Below are 18,896 nucleotides of genomic sequence, written 5' to 3'. Positions count from 1 at the left end.
TAGGGAAGTGCAACGAGACTTGGGTGTTCTTGTGCACCAATCGCTGAAGGTTAGCATGCAGCTGCAGCAGGCGGTTAAGAAAGCAAATGGCATGTTGGCCTTCATAGCGAAAGGATTTGAGTACAGGAACAAGGATTTCTTGCTGCAGTTATACAGGGCCTTGGTGAAACCACATCTTGAGTATTGTGTGCAGTTTTAGTCGACTTATCTGAAGAAGGATGTTCTTGCCATGGAAGGAGTTCAGCGAAGATTCACCAGCCTGACACCTGGGATGGCAGGAATAATGTATGAGGAGAGATTTGGTCGATTGGGCTTGTACTCTCTGGAGTTTAGAAGAATGAGAGGGGATCTCATTGAAACTTATAAAATTCTGACAGAACAGACAGACTAGATGCAGGAATGCTGTTCCCGATGGCAGGGAGTCCAGACCCAGGGGTCATAATTTAAGCATAAGGGGAAAGCCATTTAGGACTGAGATGAGGAGGAATTTCTTCACCCAGAGAGTGGTGAACCTGTGGAATTCTGTACCACAAAAGACAGTTGAGGCCAATTCATTAAATATATTCAAGAAGGAGTTAGATATATTTCTTAAGGCTAAACGGGTCAAGGGATATGGGGAGAATGCAGGGAGAGGGTACTGAATTCGGATGATCAGCCATGATATCATTGAATGGCGGAGCAGGCTCGAGGGGCCGAATGGCCTACTCCTGCTCCTATTTCCTAAGTTTCTATGTTTCTATGTCTGTCTCCTGGAATGTGTTTTGCTTTTCACTTTAGAATTGCAGCTCTCATAAAATTGCTGCTGACAGTAAATAATAATTCTAATAGGTCGAAGACCGTTAAGAAAACAGGCCTGGAGGCTTTGTGTCTTAATGCGAGGAGCATTTGTAATAAGGTGGATGAATTAGCTGTGCAAATAGAGGTAATCGAATATGATTTGATTGGGATTACGGAAACATGGCTCCAGGGTGGCCAAGGCTGGTAACTCAACATGCAGGGGTATTCAATATTCAGGAAAGATAGGCAAAAAGGAAAGGGAGGTGGGGTAGCTTTGCTGGTTAAAGAAGGGATTAACACAATTGTAAGGAAAGATATTGGCTCTGATTATGTGGAATCTGTACGGATAGAACTGAGAAAAACCAAGGGGCAGAAAACGTTAGTGGGAGTGGTATATAGACCTCCAAACAGTAATGTGGAGGTTGGGGATGGCATTAAAAGGGAAATTAGAGAAGAGGACAATAAGGGCACAGTAGTCATCATGGGTGACTTTAATCCACATATAGATTGGGCTAACCAAATTAGTAACAATACTGTGGAGGAGGAATTCCTGGAGCGTTTACGGGATGGTTTCCTGGACCAATACGTCGAGGAACCAACCAGAGAGCAGGCAATCTTAGACTAGGTATTATGTAACGAGAAATGATTAATTAGCAATCTTGTTGTACGAGGCCCCTTGGGTCGGAGCGATCATAAAATGATTGAATTCTTCATTAAGATGGAGAATGAAGTAGTCGACCCAGAGACTAGGGTCCTAAATGTAAATAAAGGAATCTATGATGGTCCGAGGTGCGAGTTGGGTAGGATTGATTGGGGAAAGTCACTCAAAGGGTTGACGGTGGATAGGCAATGGCACACATTCAAAGACCGCATGGATAAACTACAGAATCTGTTCAGCCCAGTTTGGCATAAAAATAAAACAAAAAAGGTGACACAACCGTGGCTAACAAGGGAAATTAGGGATAGCATAAGATCCAAGGAGAGGACATATAAATTGGCCAGAAAAAGCAGTAAACCTGAGGATTGGGAGCAGTTTAGGATTCAACAAATAAGGACAAAGAGATTAATTCAGAAAGGGAATTAGAATATGAGAGTAAGTTTTCAGGGAACATAAAAACTGACTGTAAAAGCTCTTATAGATATCTGAAGAGAAAAAGATTGGTGAAGTCAAGTGTAGGTCCCTTGCAGTCAGAATCAGGGGAATTTATAATGGGGAACAAAGAAATGGCAGACCAATTAAATACATATTTTGGTCCTGTCTTCACAAAGGAGGACATAAATAATCTCCTAGAGATGTCGGGGAACATAGAGTCTGATGAAAGTGAGGAACTGAAAGAACCCAGTATATGTCGGGAAATGGTGTTAGGGAAATTGATGGGATTGAAGGCCGATAAATCCCCAGGGCCTGATAACCTACATCCTAGGATACTTAAGGAAGTGGCCCTAGAAATAATAGATGCATTGCTGATCGTCTTCCAACATTTGATGGAATCTGGAACAGTTCCCATGGATTGGAAGGTAGCTAATATTACCCCACTATTCATAAAAGTTGGTGGAGAGAAAACGGGGAATTACAGACTGGTAAGCCTGAGGTTGGTAGTGGGGAAAATGCTAGAGTCCATTATAAAAGATCTAATAGCAGAGCACTTGGAAAGCAGTGACAGGATCGGACAAAATCAACGTGGATTTAAAAAACGTAATTCGTGCTTGACTCATCCACTGGAGTTTTTTGAGGTTGTAACTGCTAAAATAGATAAGGGAGAACGAGTGGATGTGGTGTATTTCGGCTTCCAGAAGGCTGTCGATAAGGTCCCGCATAAGAGATTGGCGTGTAAAGTTAAGGCACAAGGGATTGGCGGCAAGGTATTGACTTGGATAGAGAACTGGTTGGCAGACAGAAAGCAAAGAGTTGGAATAAACGGGTCTTTTTCTGAGTGGCAGGCAGTGACTAATGGGATACCGCAGGGATCGGTCCTTCGACCCAAGCTATTCAAAATATATATTAATGATCTAGACAAGGGAACTAGATGTAATATCTCCAAATTTGCAGACGAAACAAAGCTGGGTGGGCTTGTCTGCTGTGAGGAGGATGCTGAGATATTCCATGATCATTTGGACAGGTTGGGTGATTGGGCAAAAAGCATGGCAGATGCAATATAACGTGGATAAATGCGAGGGTATCCACTTTGGTGGCAAAAACAGGAAGGCAGATTATTATCTGAATGGTAATAGATTGGTAGAAGGGGAAGGGCATCGAGACCAGGGTGTCCTTGTGCACCAGTCGCTGAAGGTAAGCATGCAGGTGCATCAGGCGGTTAAGAAGGCAAATGGTATTTTGGCCTTCGTAGCGAAAGAGTTTGAGTATAGGAAGAAGGATGTCCTGCTACAGTTGTACAGGGGCTTGGTGAGACCACATCTTGAGTATTGTTTGCTGTTTTGGTCGCCTTATCTGAGGAAGGATGTACTTGCCATGGAAGGAGTTCAGCGAACATTCACCAGGCTGATACCTGGGATGGCAGGAATGATGGATGAGGAGAGATTCGTTCGATTGGGCTTATACTCGCTGGAGTTTAGAAGAATGAGAGGGGATCTCATTGAAACTTATAAAATTCTGAAGGACTGGACAGACTAGATGCAGGAAGGATGTTCCCGATGGTCGGGGAGTCCAGAACTAGGGGTCAGAGTCTAAGGATAAGGGGTAAGCCATTTAGGACAGAAATGTGGAGGAATTTCTTCACCCAGAGAGAGGTGAACCTGTGGAATTCTCTACCACAGAAGGCAGTAGAGGCCAATTCATTAAATATATTCAAGAAGGAGTAGCATATATTTTTTAAGGCTAAAGGGATCAAGGGGTATGGGGAGAAAGCAGGGACAGGGTACTGAATTTAGATGATCAGCCATGATCGCATTGAATGGCGGAGTAGGCTCGAGGGGCCGAATGGCATACCGCTGCTCCTATCTTCTATGTTTCTATTTTTAACTCTGGAACAATCTGCTGGTTCGGGCAGTGGACGCCGATTCGCTGAATTTCTTCAAGCGAGAGCTGGATCTGTTTCTGGCTGGGGCAGATTCACCTCTTGCAACAGCTCGGTACTGTGAGGGATACAGGGCCAGGGTGATTTCCTGGGCTAATTCCACTCACCTAGATGTGTCAGAGAGGATTTTCCCCGAATAGAAACCGAGATGGAACGGACACACGCTGTTTGAAAGGCGGGCTGATGGGGTTTTGGTGGCAGTTAAATTCTACACTGGCTGAACGGCTATGTTGCCAACGGCTCGTTGTTTTGGTGGTGTGATTCTCGCTAAAGGGTTTCACTGATTGATATGTGAGGTCACATGTACAAATCCCGGACAAGCACAATATGTTCCCATTTGTAGTGAATAACCATCAGTTTCTTGCGCAGCACAAACCATCTTGCCTCGCGCTTGCTGCAAAATTTATGTAACAATAATGACGCACGCCTTCAATGCATCATTATTGTGATTCGAGTTCCGAGCAATGTCAGGCTCCATAATCATAATTGATCATAAGCTGCCATTCAGCGATTCTGGTTTGTCTAAATTGAGACTCAAAATGAAAAAGTCCTCGTTTGCTCCGCATTTCAATAGCCTCCCACGTCCCTATAATGTCCGATTCCCCCAGTTATTCACACAGAAATTGCTGCCCTGCCAATCCAGGTCAGTAAGCACAGGAGTGATGGCTGGATGGGACTTGGTGCGAGTAAGGACATGGGCAGGCAGGATTACCTCAGTTTTCTGAAGGATAGAACGTAGAAGGCCGGCCAGGCGTGCTTTGGAATAGTCAAGCCTGTTGTTATCTGTTCTGGTCACCGCACGCAGGAAGAATATATTGTCCTTGGAGTGGTGCAGTGCAGATTTACCAGATTAATACCGTGCCTTACAGGGTTAAATTATGAGGATTAATTGTATAAGTTTGGCTTCTGTTCTCTTGAATGTAGTAGGTTGATGGGTGAGCTGATCATGGTGTTTTAAGTGTTAAAAGGTTTAATAGTGTAGATAGAGTTAAACTCCTTCCTCTGAGTGGGGAATCAAGTACAAGGGGGAAACATTTTAAAACTACAGCCGCTGCATTCAACAGTCAAATCCGAAAGCATCTTTTCACATAAAGGTTTGTAGGACTCTGGAACTCTCTCCGCAATAATTCCGTGGGGGTCAATTGTTGCTTCCAAGCCTGAGATCGGCAAGTTGTTGTTAGGTAAGGGGATCAAGCTATAAGGAGCAACGGCAGACAAACGTAGGTGAGGTGTAGATCAGCCATGAACTAATGTAATGTCGGAGCAGGTAGAAGGTTGAAAGCACTACACCCGCTCTAAGTTCGGGAATTCTGTTCTCTTCCTTCTCAGATAAGTTTACCCTACATTAGGTGTCCGCAGACTGGATCAAGAAATCGTCCTTTCACTCCTTCTATTCTGGAAGGTCGCTTCCCCCGAAGCAACTCGACCCTTCATTCTCCTTTTCCAGCTCTGGCACAGCTAGAAGCAGAGGAGGTCGAAGTTGGACCAGGTTCAACCATACACAGCAGTACTGCGCAGCAGCCAGCAGAGGGAGGAGGTGGTCCAATGCTGCACAGCGGCCAGAGGAGGGAGCAGCAGAACCAGGTGGTGCAATACTGCACAGCGGCCAGAGGAGTGAGCAGAAGTACCGGGTGGTGCAATACTGCGCAGCGGCCAGAGGAGGCTGCAGCAGTGCCAGGTGGTGCAATACTACACAGCGGCCAGAGGAGGGAGCAACAGTACCAGACACACCTGGATACTGTAGAACAAACATACACACGTGAAGGGATTTTACCCCTACCCGCTCGGGGTTAAAATCGAAATTTTCAGCCTAGTATGGAGGCAGCTGCGGCAATGCAGAGATCTGCAAGAAAGTAACTCGTGTGGAATACCAGATTACATTGTGGGAGGAATAACAAGAAGAAACAGACTCAAAAGTAAAAGTGAGCTCTTTAGGGCTGATATCAGGAGAATGATCAACACTTAGAATGGACTCCAGGCAGGGCGGTGGTGGTTAAACCCTCGGAATGATTTAGGACAAAACTGGATTAAACAATGAGGTGAAGACTATGGATGCTCTGGAGGGCTGTATTAGAATGGGCTGAATGGCCTTCCTCAGAGGTAAGGAGCTTGTGATCATTGCGGGTAGGTGTGAAAACTGTGTCCTTCCAGTCCCAATCATTATTTATCTTAATGACTGCCTGTATACTGAATAAAACTGGGACATCAATCATTTTGGCCAATTTTTATTCCTCAATCAACATAACTAAAAATAACAGATGATCTGGTCATTATCTGATTGCTGTTTGTGGCAGCTTGCTGTGCGCAAATTGGTAACCATGTTTCCTACATTACAACAGTGATGGACAACAGTACTTCATTGGCTGTAAAGTGCTTTTCGACGTCCGTTTGTGGTAAAAGGCGCACAATAAATGCAAATCTTTCGTTCATTTATCTACTTCAATGCGATGAAAATCCAGAACTGGTTGAATATCGCATTCAACTTCCAGAAAAAACTCGTTTATACAAATAGTAGGCCGTAGAGATTACCTTTGATCCGGCATATTTGCACTGACCCTCTTACCAAAGCGCTTGAGATTCACGTGGATTGATTTGGAAATTTCTCTTTTATCTTTCCAAATGTTTCAAAGGGAATTCAAGGTCAAAAGTCAAGAGCCAAATGAGGGCTCGTCCGGGATTTAAACCCGGGACCTCTCGCATATTCGAAACTAACCAACCAGAAGCGAGAATCATACCCCTAGACCAACGAGCCATTGGTATAAAAAGCACCACTTAGAGCGTTTCCATAAGTAAGCCATGTGTTGGCTGCTCTCGATAAGCAGAGCACTTGAGCCTGGGACAGCTCTGACATTGCCTTCTCTACCAGTCTTCTGAAGTGCCGCACTGCTCCACTCAGACAGTTAATGAATTGTTAGGACGGTAATGTATAGAGGCAGCAGGTGCCCATCCCGAGAGCAGCAGCAGCGTTTCTGCATTAGTTTGGTGCGAGGCCTCAGATTTGCACAATATCTCAGCAAAGGCAGTGAGAAGACATGGAGGCAGTGAATGATGCGACAACCGCCCAGGAAGTAACCATTCGTTTCTGTGACTGAGGCAAGTTTTGTTTGGGCAGGGGGTTTACTGTCAGTTCATAGCCCCACCCATCTCCTCCCATGCCCATCGTGATTTCTGCCACATATGCACATTCAGGACCAGGCCCGGGCAGATTCACCCCTGTCTCACCCGGGGGCGCTGAAGCTCCAACCGCCCCTGATTATCATTTCACCCATCTGTAAATTAAAACGTAAATGAAACTGCTTTACAAAGCTCAGGTGAGGACGGAGACGCTGTGACCTTTTGACGAAATCTCAGCCCCATCAGACAGATGTTTTTGTCTATAAAGAACAAAGCAGTTCCTGAGGAGCAGCGATGCTGAGGATGTTGTGGATAGCACATTCAGTGAGTTGGTCACACCGCAGGTAAAGGCTAGCTCAGACAGTAAATGGGTGACCAAAAGGCAGGGTAAAGGCAGGAAGGTAGTGCAGGAGTCACCTGCGGTCATCTCCCTCCAAAACAGGTTTACCGTTTTGGGTACTGTTGGGGGAGATGACTTATCAGGGGAAGGCACCAGCAGCCAGGTTCAGGGCACCATGACTGGCTCTGCTGCACAGAAGGGCGGGAAAAAGAGGGATAGGGCTATAGTGATAGGGGATTCAATTGTAAGGGGGATAGATAGGAGTTTCTGTGGCCGAGACCGAGACTCCAAGATGGTATGTTGCCTCCCTGGTGCAAGGGTCAAGGATGTCTCGGAGCGGGTGCAGAGCATTCTGAAGGGGGAGGGGGATCAGCCAGTTGTCGTGGTACATGTAGGTACCAACGATGTAGGTAAAAAGAGGGAGGAGGTCCTACAAGCTGAATTTAGGGAGTTAGGAGCTAAATTGAAAAGTAGGACCTCAAAGGTAGTAATCTCTGGATTGCTACCAGTGCCACGAGCTAATAAGTTTAGAGAGAGTAAGATAGATAAGCTAAGTACGTGGCTTGAGCAGTGGTGCAAGGGAGAGGGATTTAAATTCTTGAGGCATTGGAACCAGTTCTTGGGGAGGAGTGACCTGTACCAAGGGGGCGGTCTACACCTGAACTGTGAGGGAGCCGATGTCCTCGGGGTAATATTTTCTAGGGCGGTTCGGGAGGATTTAAACTAATTTGGCAGGGGGATGGGAACCTAGGTAGTGGAAAAGAGGGAAGTCATATGAAGTCAGAAATAGATGGTAGAAAGGTGAGAAGCAATAAGCAAAGGAGAGAAACACAAAGGGCCAAACTAATTCATAATGAGAGTGTGAAAAAAGCAAGCCTGAAGGCTTTGTATCTTAATGCTAGAAGCATTAGGAACAAGGTGGATGAATTAGTTGTGGAAATAGAGGTAAACAAGTATGATTTGATTGGGATTACAGAAACGTGGCTGCAGGGTGGGCAAGGCTGGGAACTTAACATCCAGGGATATACAATATTTAGGAAGGATCGGCAAAAAGGTAGGGGAGGTGGGGTAGCATTGCTGGTAAAGGAGGGGATTAATGCAATGGAAAGGAAGGATATTAACTCGGATGAAACGGAATCTGTATGGGTAGAAATGAGAAATAGCAAGGGGAGGAAAACGTTAGTGGGTGTGATATATAGGCCTCCAAATAGTGATATGGAGGTGAGGGAAGGCATAAAAAGGGAAATTAGAGAAGCGTGCGATAAGAGCACAGCTGTCATCATGGGTGACTTTAATTTACATATTGATTGGACGACCCAAATTAGTAAAAATTCTGAGGAGGAGGAATTCCTGGAATGTTTTCGGGACGGTTATCTGGACCAATATGTCGAGGAGCCGACTCGAGATCAGGCCATTTTAGACTGGGTATTGTGCAATGAGAAGGGACTTATCAGCAATCTTCTTGTACGAGGCCCCTTGGGTCAGAGCGATCATAACATGATCGAGCTCTCAGTCGAGATGGAGAGTGAGGAAATTGAATCAGAGACTAAGGTCCAGAACTTAAATAAAGGGAATTACGAGGGTATGAGACGGGAATTGGGTAAGATTGATTGGGTGGTGTTTCTGGGGGGATTGACAGTGGATAGACAATGGCAAGCATTCAAAGATAGAATGGAAGAATTCCAGAACATGTTTATACCGGTTTGGCATAAAAATAAACCTAAAAAGGTGACTCAACCGTGGATAACGAGGGAAATTAGGGACAGCATAAAATCAAAAAAAAGGGCATATCAACTGGCAAAAAAAAGCACCAGACTGGAAGATTGGGGGCAGTACAGGATACAGCAAAAGAGGACAAAGGGATTAATCAGGAAGGGGAAAATAGAATACGAAAGTAAACTTGCAGCAAACATAAAGACAGACTGCAAAAGCTTTTATCGGTATATCAGGAGGAAAAGACTGGTAAAATCCCAAGTCGGTCCCTTGCCGTCCGATTCGGGAGAATATATAATGGAGAATAAGGAAATGGCAGACCAATTAAACTCATACTTTGGTTCTGTATTCACAAAGGAGGACACAAATAACCTCCCAGGAATATCGGCAAACATAGGGTCTAAGGAGAGGGAGGAGCTGACAGAAATTAGTATCTCTAGGGATATGGTGTTGGGTAAGTTGAGGGGACTGAAGGCCGACAAATCCCCGGGGCCTGATAAACTACATCCTAGGGTACTTAAGGAGGTGGCCCTGGAGATAGCAGATGCTCTAAGGATCATCTTCCGGAACTCCATTGACTCGGGAACAGTACCCGTGGATTGGAGGGTAGCTAATGTTACCCCAATATTTAAAAAGGGGGGTAGAGAGAAAGCAGGGAATTATAGACCAGTAAGCCTTACATCGGTTGTGGGCAAAATGCTAGAGCCCATTATTAAGGATAAAATAGCGGAGCACTTGACAAATGGGGAAAGGATCGGACAGAGTCAACATGGATTTACAAAGGGTAAATCGTGTTTGACTAATCTGCTGGAATTTTTTGAGGAAGTAACTGGTAAAATAGATGGGGGAGAGCCAGTGGATGTGGTGTACCTTGACTTCCAGAAAGCCTTCGATAAGGTTCCACACAAAAGATTATCATGCAAAATTAAGGCTCATGGAATTGGGGGCAAAGTATTAACGTGGATAGAGAACTGGCTGGCGGATAGAAAACAGAGAGTTGGAATAAACGGCTCGTTTTCGGAGTGGCAGGCAGTGACCAGCGGGGTGCCGCAAGGATCTGTCCTGGGACCCCAGCTGTTCACAATATATATAAATGATCTGGATCAGGGAATTGGATGCAATATTTCCAAATTCGCTGACGACACTAAACTAGGAGGAGGGGTGGGCTCTGATGAGGATGTCAGGAGGCTACAGTGCGATTTGGACAGGTTGGGGGAATGGGCGGATACGTGGCAGATGCACTATAATGTGGATAAATGCGAGGTTATCCACTTTGGGGGTAAAAACAGGAGGGTAGATTATTATCTAAATGGCAATAGATTGGGAGATGGGGAAGTGCAGAGGGACCTGGGTTTTCTTGTGCACCAGTCACTGAAGGAGAGCATGCAGGTGCAACAGACGATTAAGAAGGCAAATGGCATGTTGGCCTTCATATCAAGGGGGTTCGAGTATAGGAATAGGGATACCTTACTACAGCTGTACAAGGTGCTGGTGAGAGCGCATCTGGAGTATTGTGTACAGTTTTGGTCGCCCCATCTGCGGAAGGATGTTCTTGCCATGGAAAGAGTGCAACGGCGATTCACCAGGCTGATACCTGGAATGGCGGGAATGACCTACGAAGAGAGATTAAATAGTTTGGGCTTGTACTCACTGGAGTTTAGAAGATTGAGAGGGGATCTCATCGAAACATATAAAATTATGGCAGGCCTGGACAGGCTGAATTCAGAGAGAATGTTTCCAATGGCCGGGGAGCACAGAACCAGGGGCCACAGTCTAAAAATAGCGGGCAAATCATTTAAAACAGAGATGAGGAAGAATTTCTTCACTCAAAGAGTGGTGAGCCTGTGGAATTCCCTGCCACAGAGGGCTGTGAAGGCTAATTCAATAAATATTTTCAAGAGAGAATTGGATATATTTCTGAAGGCTAAGGGGATTAAGGGTTACGGAGAAAAGGCGGGGATGGGGTACTGAACTGATAAGATCAGCAATGATCTCAGACGAAGATCAGCCATGATCTCATTGAATGGCGGAGCAGGCTCGAAGGGCCGAATGGCCTACTCCTGTTCCTATCTCTATGTTTCTATGTTTCTATTTAGTCCCAGAAAACTTCGGTTCAGACCCGTAATCATATTCAGACATAGAAGCTGACAGAGGGAGCACCATCACAGGCACAGACTTTATAGACGGAGCCAGTCAGCTCCTACTCTAACACAGGGAGCACCACCACAAGTACAGGCTTTCCTACACAGGCCCAGGTAGCTCCTACCCTGACACAGGGAGCACCATCACAAGCACAGACTTTCATACACAGACCCAGTCAGCTCCTGCCCTGACACAGGTAGCACCATCACAGACACAGACTTAACTACACAGACCCAGGGAGCTCCTATACTGACACAGGGAGCGTCACCACAGGCACCGACTGTCCTACACAGACCCAGGGAGCTCGTACCCAGAACCAGGGAGCACCATCACAGGCACAGACTGTCCTACACAGACACAGGGTGCTCCTACCCTGACACAGGGAGCACCGTCACAGGCACAGACTATCCTACAGAAAACCAGATAGCTCCAACCCTGATCCCTGGAACACATGTGCTGACCCAAGAGCTTCTGCTCCGACCCATTCGCTCCTACATAGACCCAGCCAATTCCTACAATGACTCAGCCAGCACCTATGCATGAGCCACTGCACTGACATGGAAACTTCCTACATGGGCACGGACAGTTCCAAGAAAGGCACAGAATGTGCCTACAGGGACCCAGGCATTCCTACGCAGAACCAGACAGCACATACACAGACCCAGACATTCCTATGCAGAACTAGACAGCTCCTACGCACACCCAGGCCGCTCCTACACAGACATTCCTACACAGACCCAGACAGCTTCTGCTCAGACCCAGACCTACCTACACAGACACAGACAGCTCCTACAAAGACCCAGACACTCATACACAAATCCAGACAGATCCTGCACAGACCCAGATATTCCTACACAGACCCAGACATCTGCATCATAGAAACCAAAGCAAAATGCTGCTGATGCTGGAAATCTGAAATAAAAACAGTAAATGCTGGATATAATGAGCAGACCTGGCAGCATCTGTAGAGAGAGAAACAATTAATGTTGCAGGTTGATTGCCTTTCCTTTGCTTCTTCATAAACCCTGGTTGCTCCTACACAAACCTAGAAAGAACCTGCACTGACTCAGATATAAAATACAGAGCCAAACAATTCCTACCCTGACACAGACTGCCCTTACACAGATCCAGATATAACGTACAGACCCTGACAGCTCCGACCCTGACACAGACAGCGCTTACAGAGATCCAGATATAATATGCAGAACTAGATAGCAGCTACTCTGGCAAGACAGCTCGTACACAGATTCAGAAATAACGTACAGTCCCAGACAGTCCCTACGCTGACACAGACTGCCCTTACACAGATCCAGATGGTTGGCCTCGAAATTAGGTTCGGGGGCTTGCCGCGCGTGCAAGCCCACGATGTGCACTCACCCGGTGCGCCGACATCTGAAGCCTGGGCCTGCTTGCAATTCCTGTCACTGGCCCGGTTCAGATGTTCGTGCGCTGTGCTTGCCTGATCCAGCGGCGTAGTTTAAGCGATGTGCCAGCTGGGATCAGGTGAGCAATATGCAGCCAATCAGGGGAGGGGAAACTTCATTCATGAGTTTGATAGTAAGATCTGTCAAACTCATGAAAAGTACGGGCGCCCAAAAGACTAGTTTAACTTTAAATAAAATTTAAAAAAGCATCCCAATAATTAAATAAACTATAAATAACTTTTAAAAACCATTTTAAACAATTAATCAAATTTTTGAAAAAAATAATTTTTTAAGAAATCGGGTCTAAAAATAAACTTACCTTACTGTAAAGTCCTTAAAAACAATAAAGCTGTGGAAAAAAGTTATAATTTTAAATAATAGACCACTTACCTTAAAGAATCAAGTCCTTACGCCTCCTTTTTATATGTCTAAAATGTTCAGGCCCTTGCACACGGGCAAACCTGTCAAAAAGAAGGAAGTTCAACTTGTGCGCGCAGGACCTCTGAACCCCTTGGAGGAAATGTCGGTTTCTCGCGCATGCGCTGTGCATGCTGAAATCCGGCACTTCCAACGGGCCCACGCGTGAGGATCCCGTCCGTACTCACGCGTTGGGACCGGAATTACTGGCCCAACTGTATGGTGGCATCGTCAGAAGAGATGCGATGGAACTTAAAAAAAGGAATAGAGTCCTTACAGGACGCAAGGTGGGAGGACGTGGCGTCAAGTTAGCTTTGGGAGCAGCTGGGCTTCTTTGGTTGAAGTGAGTAGATTCAAAGGAGAAATAGTTCAATGTAAGTTCAATACAAGTTCAGCCAGGCGGTGGAGAGTGGTAGTGGATGGTGACTGTGATGTCCTCCGTTCAAGGAAGAAGCGGAGGGCCATCCAGCCGTCCTGGTGGGGAATGGGGGTGTCGCGGGATTGGACGCCCACAGTGAAAGGGAGACGGTGAGGACCAGGAAACCGGAAAGTAACTGATGTTATTTTTCCCACAGCAGCTTTCAAATCACTGGCATTATCAATGGATTTGTATTTTGACGTGAAAGGAATTTGTTGAATTGTGTACAACTGCGCGTCGCTGTTTATATCACCATGATGGCCGAGTGGTTCAGGGATCTGAGTGAAGATTGAATGTACGTCATTACGTGTGAATTCTGAGCCCCCCAATGTTGGATGCTTTCGATTGTGATAACTCATCGAAGTATTGTAATCATTGGAAAGGAAATTTCAATATTTATATTTCACATTTCCAGGCAGCGTTGCTACATTTACAGCAGGTGCTCTGCCGATTGACAGAAAATAGGAAAAGGAGTGGGCCATTCAACTCTTCGAGCCTATTCCACCATTCAGTGAGATCATGGCTGACCTGGATCTTAACTTCACCCACCTGCTTTGAACGTCTAATCCATTCGTACCCTTGTCTAAAAGAAAACTATCGATCTCAGGTTTAAATTATTAATTTAATTGGCAAAAGACCGCGAGGTGAGATGAGATTGTTTTATTACTGAGGGGATGAGATTGTTTTATTACTGAGGGGATGAGATTTTTTTTATTACTCAGAGGGTAGTTATGGTCCGGAGTGCATTGTCTGAACTGTTGGTGGAAGCAGATCCGATTGCTGATGCAATAGTCAGGAGGGAATTGGATAAATACTTGATGACGAACAATGTGCAGGGCTGTAGGGAAAGTGCGGCATTCTATGGGTCTATGATGCGACAATCCTCTACGTCAGTGAGCTTGTGTTTTCACCGGTAAACCTCAGGTTACGTCTCCAATTTGCGCCCGTGCCGGCAGCGACTTTCTCACCTTTAATGTGATGTTTCTCTTTTTCTCGCTCTATGATTCGCTCTATTTCTCTCTGTTGCTGTATTTATTTCCTTGTGTCAGTCTCTCTGTATGTCTCACTCAGTCTCAGTCACTTTCTGTAAGCTTTTCTAATTGGGTCTCTGTTTATCCGTCCAACTATTACCTTCTCTCCGTCACTCTCTCCATCGCTCCCCACATCATTTTACTCTGCACCTCACGTGTTAACCCTTTAAGCGCTGATTCAGTTTACAGCTTGCTGATCCTGAGTGTTTCACGTGCATTTTTAGATTATTCCTTCATAGGTGTTCAGTGTTGAACGGGAGGGTTACATGGTCTATGGGCTAAACGCCGAGGGAGTTCTTGTTTAGTTACGCACGATCAGTTCAATGCATCACTTGCCCAGCTGCTGTGCTTTTTCAGTTCAGCTTTTCACCGTCTGTAGCTTTAAGAAAATGTCTTTATCCTCTCACATTTTTAGATTATGCTGACGTGTAGTTTGCTCGGCGCTGAAAACTAAATTTAGAGTCTGCAAGGGATTTGTCGAATTTTCAAGCACTGCGCGGCACGGATTCTATCACCAGGATGGCCGAGTGTTTAAGGCGTTACATTAAATTCTAATAGAAGTGTGTTCAAGTGTGCTCGAACCCCACTTCTGGTAGATGCTCAGGCAACGGGGGTTGAAAGTAAAACCTCCAGCCAATTTTGGAATGAAATGGATTAAAAGTCATTTGATCTCTGCAAGGAATGGTGCCATATTTATAATTCACCCTTCAAGACAGCGTTTCTTCATTTACAATTGGTGTTCTGAACATAGGAACAGGAGGAGGCCATTCAGCCCCTTGAGCCTTTTCGCCATTCACTGAATTCCTGTCTGAGCTGTGTCTTAACTCCATCCATCTGCTTTGGCAACACATCATTTCAACGCATGTCTAGCAAAGACGTACCGATCTCAGGTTAACATTATTAGTTGAGCTGGCATATACTGCTATTTTGTGGGAGAGAGTTCCACACTGCTGCCAACCTTTACGTGAACAAATGCTTCCTAACTTCTTTCCCGAATGGCCTGCCTGTGATTTTACAATTTGTCCCCTTGTCCTAGACTCGGCCACCAATGGCGAAAAAAAGGTTTCTCTCTATCTACCTGATCAATTCGTTTCAAAATCTTAAAAACCTCAATCAAATGCCACAACCTTCTAAATTCCAGGAAGTAGAAGCCCAGTTTATGTAATCTCTCCTCATATTTTAACCCTTGGAGCGCTGGTAACGTTTTGGTGAATGTGCACTGCAACCCCTCCATTGTCAATCTTTACTTTCTAACGGCCGGTGCCCAGAACTGTACATAGAACCAAGTATTTGTTAGCTGTAGAATAACTTCCTCTCCTTTATATTCTAGCCTCTCGTTATAAAGCCTTATATGCTGTGCGATTTCTTGATTATTTCTGTACCTTACTGCTACCTTTTAGTGGTCTGTGTGCATGAACCCGAAATAACTTCGGAACTCCACTGTTCCGATCTGTGCACCATGTAATCAATACTCCGATCTACATTTTTGGTCTAAAATGAATGACGACATAATTACCTGCGTTGAAATCCATCAGGCACGGTTTCGCCCATTCACTTAAGCTATCAATATATCTTGGTAATTATATGCTGCTGGCTACACGACTTAGCGTAGCACCAACCTTTGCATCATCGGCAAACTTGGATATATGGCTCTATATTGTGTTTTCTAAGTCATTAATGACGATAGAAGGAACAATTTATTTAATATCAACATTTATGAATGGGCCTTGCTGGGACAACCTGGCAGGGTCTGTGGGGAGAGGAAGTTGGAGTTAAGGTTTCAGCCCGATGACCATCTGTTACTACAAATAAACATCACGCAATTGTTAGTTTTTAAATAGTGAAAAAGAAAACTCGCTCTCCTATAGCAGCTTTCACGACCATGGGACGTCCGGATTGCTCACGAATGCTCAGTCTGACTCCCGACAGGACCACTAGGATCCAGACCTCATTACACTCTTGATCCTAACATGGCCAAAGGCGAGGTGAGAGTGATTGCTCTTAGCATCAAAATAGCATTAGGCCGAATGTTGCATCAAGGAGCCCGAGTAAAATTGAAGTCAATGGAATCTTTCGGGGGGCGTGGAGTAGGGGGAAACTCCTCTGCTGGAAACATGCCTAACATAAAGGGATATGCTTGTGGTTGTTGGAGGCCAATCATATCAGCACCGGGACATCACTGCAGGAGTTAATCTTCACCTGCTTCATCAAAGACCTTCCCTCTATCATAAGGTCAGAAGTGGGGATGTTCAGCGATGATTGCACAGTGTTCAATTCCATTCTCATCCCATCAGATAATGAAGCAATCCTGGCCTGCATGCAGCAAGAACTGGACAACATTCAGGCTTGAGTTGATACGTGGAAAGTAACAATCGCGCTGCACAAGTGCCAAAGCTTCTTCCACAGCACCTCCCAAAACCGATGCCTGTACCTCCTAGAAGGACAAGAGCAGTTAGTGCATGGGAACACCACTGCCTGCAAGTTCCCCTCCAAGGCATGCACCATCCTGACTTGGAAATATATTGTCGTTTCTTCATTGTCGCTGGGTCAAAATCCGGGAACTCCTTCCCTAACAGCACTCTGGGTATCTTCACCTCACGGACTGCAGTGGTTCAAAAAGGCACTCATCACCACCTTCTCAAGGGCAATTGGGGATGGTCAATAAATGCTTGTATTGCCAGCGACACCCACATCACATGAATGGCGAATGTTTTTTAAAAAATTGCTTTACAGAAAATGAAGTACTTTTTGAAGCGTGGTCACTGCTTGTAATGTATGAAAACACGGGTGCCAATTTCTACACAGCAAGATCCCACTGGTGATGTTGGCTCTCGGACACAGATATGCCCAGGACACCTAGGAGAACTCACTACCTGTTAGAATCATAGAACCCTAGAAATTTGCGGCACAGAAGGAGGGCCATCGGCTCTGGACGAAAGACCTATCCAGCCTAATCCCACTTTCCAGCTATTGGTCCGTAGCCTTGCAGTTTACGGCACATCAAGTGCATATCCAAGTACTTTTCAAATATGATGAGGGTTTCTGCCTCTACCACCATTTCAGGTAGTGCGTTCCAGACCTCCACCACCCTTTGGGTGATAAACGTTCTCCTGAACACCCCTCTAATCCTTCTACCAATTACTTTAAATCTATGGCTCCTTGTTATTGACCTCTCTGCTAACTGAAATAGGTGCTTCCTATCCACTCTAGCTCGGCCCCTCATAATTTTATACACCTCAATTAAGTCTCCCCTCCGCCTCCCCTGTTCCAAAGAAAACAACTCCAGTCTGTCCAATCTTTCCTCAACGCCAACATTCTCCAGTCCTGGCAACACCCAGAGGACAACAGAGGACTCAAACTGAATGTAATTGGAAAGAGCACCAGAGGGCAGATGAGGAAACATTTTTTTACATTGCGAGTTATTATAATCTGTAATGCTCTGCCTGAAATGGTGCTGGAAGCAGATTCAATAGTAACTTTCAAAAGGGAATTGGATAAATACTTGAATTGGAAAATTTTGCAGGGGTATGGGGAAAGAGCTGGGAATAATTGGATTGCTCTTTCAAGAGCACGACGGGGCAAATGGCCTCCTTCTGTGATGTATGATTCTCTAATTATCTGAAAGGTTTTATTGAGGGATTCATGTAAATGAGGCTGTTATTTGCCTGCTCCACTATCTCAGTTTATTTCTGTGTACAAGTGCCTGTTCTGTTTCAACCTCATTGAAATGATTCGGGGTTCGGTACTAATGAAGCTCAAGTTAAACTCTGACATACGGCGTAGTGGCCAAGTGGTAAGGCGTCGGTTTCGTAAACCGAAGAGCATGGGTTCGACCCCCATCTACGCCTCGTGACATTTATCGAATTTAATTTGACATTTTTAATGTTTCTCCTTTTTATCTCTATCAAATACATTCATAACTTTGAACATTTCTTTCAACTCTCCTCTTGACATTCTTTGCTCTAAAGAGAAAAATCCCTGCTTCTCCAGTCTCTTTGCATAAATGAGGTCCCGCATCCCTGGTACCATTCCAATAAATCGATTCTGCACTCCCTCCAAGGCCTTGCCTTCTTTCGTAAAGCGTGGTGCCCAGAATTGAACGCAATACTCCAGGTGAGGCCTCACCAGTGCTTTATAAATGTTTAGCATAATTTCCTTGCTTTTACACTCTATTCAGCTATTAATAAAAGACAGGATCTCAAATCCGTTTACACAGCTTTCTCAACTTATCCTGCCACCTTCAATGATTTGTGTGCGCACACCCCATGTGTTCCAGTTCGTGCACCCTCTTTCAAATTGTACCATTTAGAGCTGGTTAATTAATTGCAGGGGAGAGCATTCTGAGTGGTTTCGGGGCCAGTGGTCTGCAGAGGGAGCCGATTAAACGAAATAATCGGCCCCATTAAAGTTCTACCATTTAGTTGACATTGCCTCTCCTCATTCTTCCGACCAAAATATATCACTTTGCACTTCTCTACGTTAACT

The 18,896-nt window shown here is 45.2% G+C and overlaps 1 non-coding gene across 1 annotated transcript; it reads left to right on the top strand.

The window, feature by feature from the left end:
• Positions 1-18,187: 18,187 nt before the first annotated feature.
• trnat-cgu (transfer RNA threonine (anticodon CGU)) lies at positions 18,188-18,259 on the top strand. The gene has a single exon. It is a non-coding gene; the product is annotated as a tRNA-Thr (tRNA).
• The last annotated feature ends 637 nt before the right edge of the window (positions 18,260-18,896 follow it).

The sequence above is a fragment of the Somniosus microcephalus genome, chromosome 4 (assembly GCF_052327205.1).
Source record: "Somniosus microcephalus isolate GS21.2 chromosome 4, FLI_Smic_1.0, whole genome shotgun sequence".
NCBI lineage: Eukaryota > Metazoa > Chordata > Chondrichthyes > Squaliformes > Somniosidae > Somniosus > Somniosus microcephalus.
Note: the sequence above shows the minus strand (reverse complement) of the source record. Positions and strands in the feature narration are given on the sequence as shown.